Source organism: Chenopodium quinoa, unplaced genomic scaffold (genome assembly GCF_001683475.1).
Source record: "Chenopodium quinoa cultivar QQ74 unplaced genomic scaffold, ASM168347v1, whole genome shotgun sequence".
Taxonomy (NCBI): Eukaryota; Viridiplantae; Streptophyta; class Magnoliopsida; order Caryophyllales; family Amaranthaceae; genus Chenopodium; species Chenopodium quinoa.
Genome location: NW_018742649.1, coordinates 689,287 through 696,016, shown reverse-complemented (window position 1 = coordinate 696,016; position 6,730 = coordinate 689,287). Strand labels below are relative to the sequence as shown.

General features: G+C 33.0%; 1 long non-coding RNA gene across 2 annotated transcripts; it reads left to right on the top strand.

The window, feature by feature from the left end:
• Positions 1 to 2,724: 2,724 nt before the first annotated feature.
• Positions 2,725 to 5,547, top strand: LOC110721969. Of its 2 annotated transcripts, XR_002511495.1 has the most exons (3): positions 2,725 to 4,323; positions 4,494 to 4,542; positions 5,036 to 5,547. It is a non-coding gene; the product is annotated as an uncharacterized LOC110721969 (long non-coding RNA). The 2 variants fall into 2 exon arrangements; XR_002511494.1 differs by having other exon boundaries at positions 2,735 to 4,323; positions 4,494 to 5,547.
• The last annotated feature ends 1,183 nt before the right edge of the window (positions 5,548 to 6,730 follow it).

Here is a 6,730-nt window from a genome sequence, read left to right as displayed (position 1 = left end):
GAATTCTACAAATATAAGTGCAAAGTATAACCATTTATCAAGTAAATAACATAATAAGTTTGAAAATTAAAAGGTATTCATGCAAATCTTCAATCTTATTCAACGTCTTATCCACGCATTAAAATTGTCCCCATTTGGCAAGAATAAGTCGATTCCAAGATCCAAAGAAACAAAGAGTGGTTAAGCATGCTTTGGCTTGTCTTAACACTCAATCTCCTAAGGTAAGCAACGCTTTGCTAATGGCTCCAAGCCACTCTTGGTTGAATAAATCGTCGCATCTAATGCTCTCTCAACAATTTATTCACTTTGCCGTGACATGTTAGGACTCCATCACTTATATCGTTGAGTAGAACCAAAACCAACTTGCATACCTGATATGCCTTACTTCCTAGGATAGGTAGTGATGCCTCGCTTTGGCGTACCCCACCACTACCCTCGTTCGGCCGGTAAGTATTGTTTTGGAATGGCGAGTTTTTACTCAATATTAAGGGACCTAGGGTTTCTATGTTGGTTGATTTAAGTGAACTTAATTAATCATCACAACATTCGAAATCCTAAACATGCATCTAACATATAATTCATATACTTAAACATATATATAAATATATATATATATATATATATATATATATATATATATATATATATATATATATATATATATATATATATATATATATATATATATATATATATATATATATATATATATGTTTAAGCATTTGGCAACTAACATGACCCCTTGAGATCTTCAAATCTACAAAAGGTCTTCATTGCAACTTTCATGGCTACGTCTTCCAAGAACCTCCATCTTCAAGACTTGACCGTAATTAAATGCTACTACTAGTATCTACGATTAGGACTAATCTAGATATTAAGGTATAAAAAATACTTAACGGTACTGTAGGGAATATTTCAAACATTACCCCAAAATTGAACCCCACTATGATCATACATTAAAGTACGGTAGCGTCCAAAGGGAAGGAAGATAGAGCAAAAGAGTCGCCAACAAGTTTTAGGAACTTGTAAACCGTTCACAAGGTGAAGGTTACACCTCTTAACGATCCAGGAGATCGTCAACTCCAATAGGTCTGGAACCATGACTGGTAGTTCGGGGATGAAGGTACAAATCCAACCTAAAAGAGATTGAACCTGCCCTAATAATAGGCCTCTACTTTATTCTGATCGTATTCATGTGCACTTTCTAACTAACATTCAATCAATAGGATTAACCTTAAACTTGTTTATCTATGTTGGTTGAATATTAATGCACAAATAAATCTATTATTGGAGATCACTTGAATTATAATCAAATTAACCCTAAACAAGATTATTAATTATCTTATTAAACGTGATTACAAGTACCAATTCCCTTTAAACATGCATAAAAGGTGTGATCAAGCAATAACAATAAATATCAAGCAACATAATAATAATCATAACAATAATAATAATCTTCGTAAAGCATAATAGTAAGATCTAGGCATGATACTAACAAGATTAATAACTAACCCTAGCATGTCACTAAACAATAAAAATCAAAGCTTTAACCCTAACATGATACTAACATGCTTTTAGGAAAGAACATAGGAAGCATCATAACAATCATACTTGATTTAAGGAACTTATTCTTTACCCTAAACATGATATTAGGAAGATCAAAACGCCTTAAAATGACATTAGGAATCATAATAACAACCTAGACATGATTTCTATATCATAATATCAATAAAACCATTAAAGTACTTACTTGGATGCCTCGTACCTATTTCACATCTAGGGCGAAGGCAACTTCGAACTTGGCTAGGTGTGTCTAGTGCTAATGTATGAGGAATTGTGTTTGTAAAAAGCTAGGCTTAGAAAGAGAGAGAGAATCAAGAATTTCTTGATGAGAGTTGGTGAGAATTAGATGAGAAGGATTGATGGAAATTGATGATTGAAAACATAATTTTAAGAGGCTATTTATAGAGAAAATCAGTCGGATGGATAAAAAAACGAATAAGAGTTTAGACGAGAATAAAACTCGATTAGCGTCAAACGCTGGTAATTAGCGCCAGGCGTTGAAGGTTAGCGCCAGGCGCCAAGCTTTAGCGCCAGGCGCTAATGCTTGTCGTCAGGCGCTAATAATAAGTTTCACGGGTTTTTGTTTTTATCATATCTTTTGATCCGAAAGTCCAAATAAGACATATAATATGTTGTTGGAAAGCTCTTGAAGTCTACTTTCCAACTCAATTAGAATCAGATTAAAATCTTTTGTAGATAAAAAGATATGGCCGAAATAGTGGAAGAGTGTCAGTTTTGGATAGAGTTTCATATCTCATTCATCTCTTATTCGTTGTAGCTCGGATTTAATATTATAATATAACATTGGAAATATAATTTCAAGATCTATCCAACCATATGAAATTTGGATAAATATTTGAGGCACGAAAATAAAATCTGAATATATTCCACTTTGTACAAAACAAGGATTCTAAAAAGGAATAGTTTTATTCAATTTCAAACTCTTTAAAACATAATTATCAATCCTAACTCCATTAGGATTTAAAAGAACACTACTACAAAAAGAGTATTTTCTCGACGCTGAACCTTCGACGCTAGGCAAGCAGCGTCAACTATTAATTATAATGTGCATATTATCTCGACGCTTTTCTGGGTCGAAATTAATTTTCGGTGTGATAAAACGTCGAGAATCATTACACGTGCCCCACACGTGACTGCAAAAACCCTCGATTGCAAAATTTAGGGAAAATGAAACCATCGACACAACCACAAAAACAAAAACCTCTACTCACTCTTTCTCTTTCAAGACACTTATGGAACCATTGTTTTCAAACTCAGATCTTTGTTTTTCTCGGAGTAACTTCAATATGAGGAATATCATTTTGTGAATCAGATTCTTCGAATTGAGGTACATCAATTTCAATTTCAGATCTTTTCCTTCTCGGATTCAATTTCAAATTTAGGTACATCAATTTAAAATTAAGATCTTCGTCTATCGTTGAATCAATTTATAGATCATGACCCAAAATTGTAATTTGTCGTCCATCTGAGTGCGGATCAACAATTTTAAGGTGCATTCTTTCTCCTTGAATCAATTAATAGATCTTGACCCAATTTTGTTTTTTAATGTCTTTTTTTCAATAATCTCACAGATTATGTTTAGATATGGGTTAGCTTCATGAGTAATTTAGATTTTATTGTTTCTGTTATGTTTCATTTTGTGCTTCTGGTTTGAATGAGCATGATAGCATTGTTTTTCGTATCGCAATTCCACCACAATCGATTGATTTTCGTAGGAGCTGCTGTGAGTGCTGACTTTGTTTGGCTTGTTCTCCTTCGTTAGAGAAGGTTTTTAGGTGATTCTTTTTTTGAATTTGGGTGTTTTTCTGTCTACTTTCTGCCTTTAAAATTTCAGAATTTTTGGAGTTTATTTGTTATTAAAATGGCCTGTTTTGTTTGGGCTGGTCTGTTTTGGTTCGAATAGGATTATTCTTACTGTTTGGGTGAGATTTTAATAGAGTTGTTCTGTAATTTTCTCTAGGGATTGGGTGTTAGAAAATATTATTGCACTCTTTAGTCCCCTGTGTTTCTTGCTAATACTATTTTCTTGTGCGTTCATTTTTCCCTTGTATGTGATTACTATGGCAAAGGAATCGGTAAATATAAAAAACTTATGGATGATTTTCCATGAAAAATGTGAGTAACTTGATTAGAGAACAGAATTCAAGTAGGAATACTTGAGGATTGTAGCTCATATTAGTGTTCTTTATTCAAAGCATCCATCATTTTGATGTTGACTCCTAAGCAATTCTTGTTTATCGTATTCTCTTAGGTAATTGCCTAACATCTTTAAAAGGACTCAAGCATTGTCATGCTCCTGTTATGATTTGCTTATCTTTTCTTTTTATCTGTGCAACTCTATTGTCATCAAAATGAATTCGATACTTCGTAACTCTTGTTGCAAGCTTGTCATCTATAGACTTGAGAGCGTAAGTGTTATCTATTTTATCCTTCTATTTTTCTTCCGTTTAGAAGAATGAAAAACAATATTTTGGGTTTCATATCACATTACTAAATATTTCCCTTAGAAGATACTGAATTTGGTGTATATAGTCATTCAATCATGAAGAAATTCACTTACTTTATAACATAAAGATGTTTGAGTCGTATGGAATGCAGAAAATAAGATGAGATCAGTTGAAAAGGGTCTGCAGTACATAGAGCTTAATAGTGATTAGTGAGGCCCCTCTGATAATTGACGATTGCAGACCGCCAAACAACTGACCAACTGCTGGAACAATCATTTTCTAGAACTTACAGGTAAGTTGCTTCAGGTTTAGTTAAGTGAATAAAGATTTAGTCTTCTTCTTCGAATATGTACTTAAGAACAGAATATCATTGTGTGCATTTGATCTATACGTTAAAACATACTTCTTATGGTGCACCTTGCCACATTTTCAATAATTTATTTCATTCTCCATGGATTCTAGGAGGTTCATTGTGTTTAGGGGTGTGCTGTGAACGGTGCTGAGAATGAAGGTACCTAGGCTTTTTCTTTTTTCCTTTATTGAGATTATGAATGTTTGTTCTTTGATGATCTAACTTAATATATTGTCATATTATGCATGCTATTAATTGAAATGGTGTGAATCATAGAACTAACAGCTGATTGAATTAGTGTAATTTATTTTCATGTACCAATTAAGAGTAGCAAACAAAGTCTGTCTTTGATTTAGCTCTTCTGGTCTTAGTAGTGATGCAGGTTGAGCAGCTGGAAGCTAATTAGAATATGAGCCAAGTAATATTCACGTGGATTACATGTTAATTATTAACTTAGTTGAGTTATGTTGACCAAGAGTTGTGGTCAAAATTTTAGTGTTACTATTTAGACTATAAATATTAGTTTGGTGACTAAATAAAATGCGTTTTAGATCTTTTGATAAAGATAATTCTTGTTGAATTGATTTGTATAGCCTCTTATGATCACTTTGGTAATGTTGACCTGATTCTAATTAGTGATTTCCTTGTACAGTTTGTCCCTTGCGTATAGACAGCAAGGTCTGTACTACTTTATCTTCTCTGAGTTGTGTAATTTAATGATAACATATATTGACTTTGATGTCTTTATTTATTTCCCTAATGCATTTTAAATATGTTTGTTTGGTTTGCCGAAGTACCTTTTTTCCACAGGTTATAGATCATGAATTTCCAAACAATTTTGACAACTTTGTTCACCAATCCCTTGTGGCAAAACAAATCATTGCTGATATTGATACTACTGGACGTTGTTGCTGCCTATGCTTAACATTGCTACATGCTGCTGCCACTGCCTATGCTTGACGCTGCTGCTACTTCCTCTGCTTAACTTTAGTTGCTTCCTATGCTTGCTACTGTTCATGCATGGGGCTTTCTAAGCTAAAACAAGGTTCTAAATTAGTTATGAATGAGCACAATTCAGAATTATAACAGTTGTAACAGAAAACTCATTACTATGAAATATTGTACAAAAAAAATTTATGTGCAATAATACAGCTATTTTTGGCATAATTTTAAAGCATATATATGTATACGTTCTTTTTTGGTGATACTAGTAGAATAAATTGAATTTTTTTCGGGTGGAAAAAATATTCTGTACACTACATCTTTTTATAATGGGCTTGAAATAGAGAATCTTAATCAGAATAAATGGACAGAAAAAAGTGTCGATAAAATATATGTAACTATGGACAAAAAAAAAGCGTCGCCAATTTAATAATTTGGGACAAGAAAAAGCGTCACTAATTTTTAGAAAGTGCGCCAAATGTTGCAACTCGACGCTTCGTATAAAGATTTAGACACGAAAAAACGTCTAAATTGTCGACGCTTTTTGGTAACACGTGTTTTTCTCGACTCACGTTTTTTTTTTCGACGCTTTTTAAAGCGTCGAGAAAGAATTTTGCGACGCTTTAAAGCGTCGAAAATAAGCCTAAAAAGCGTCTTAAAATCACGGAAATTCTAGTGGAACTTTCTTGAATATTCTAGAAGACTATAATCAATCCTAATAGCTTTAGGATAGATAATTAATAATAGGCCCTCCTCTAGATCATTGGGTCGTAGGTAAAAACCAAACGGGCCAAGTTTAGTATTTTGGCCATAACTTCCTCATTATTCATCGGAATTAGATTTATAATATATCGTTGGAAAGGTTTTTTTAAACCCCATCCAACTACACCATTATTGGACCCTTATGATGGACTAAACTAAACTGGAATGCACGCTTTTCATAAATAAGGTAAGAAAAGAAATATTTTCAAAAACAGAAAGAATAGATATTTTAATAAAAACATCCTCATCACTAAACTTTTCACACTTTTGCTTTGTTCGATAATCAAGTGACATGAAAGTTATTCATCACTGGGTTTGGTTTTGGGGAGACACAAATGGGTGTCTACAGAAGCCCCCACTTTGACTCCGCTGGGGAGGATTTCTATTTTAATTCCTGAAATTTATTTCGGCAAAGATTTAGAATGAGTGGATGAGACTCGAAAAGTTCTAAGTATTTCATGCGTATAATTTGATTAACATTATTGTCATATGCATAAAAAAGATCTCATTGGAAAGAACATCCGTAATGAGTTAAAACATAGGATTTTTACACGTAGGAAATTTGAGGAATATCTTTCACAACTAGGATCAAAATAATGCTACGCGAAACTGGAAAATTTTATCGAGCACAGAAAGCTGCTGA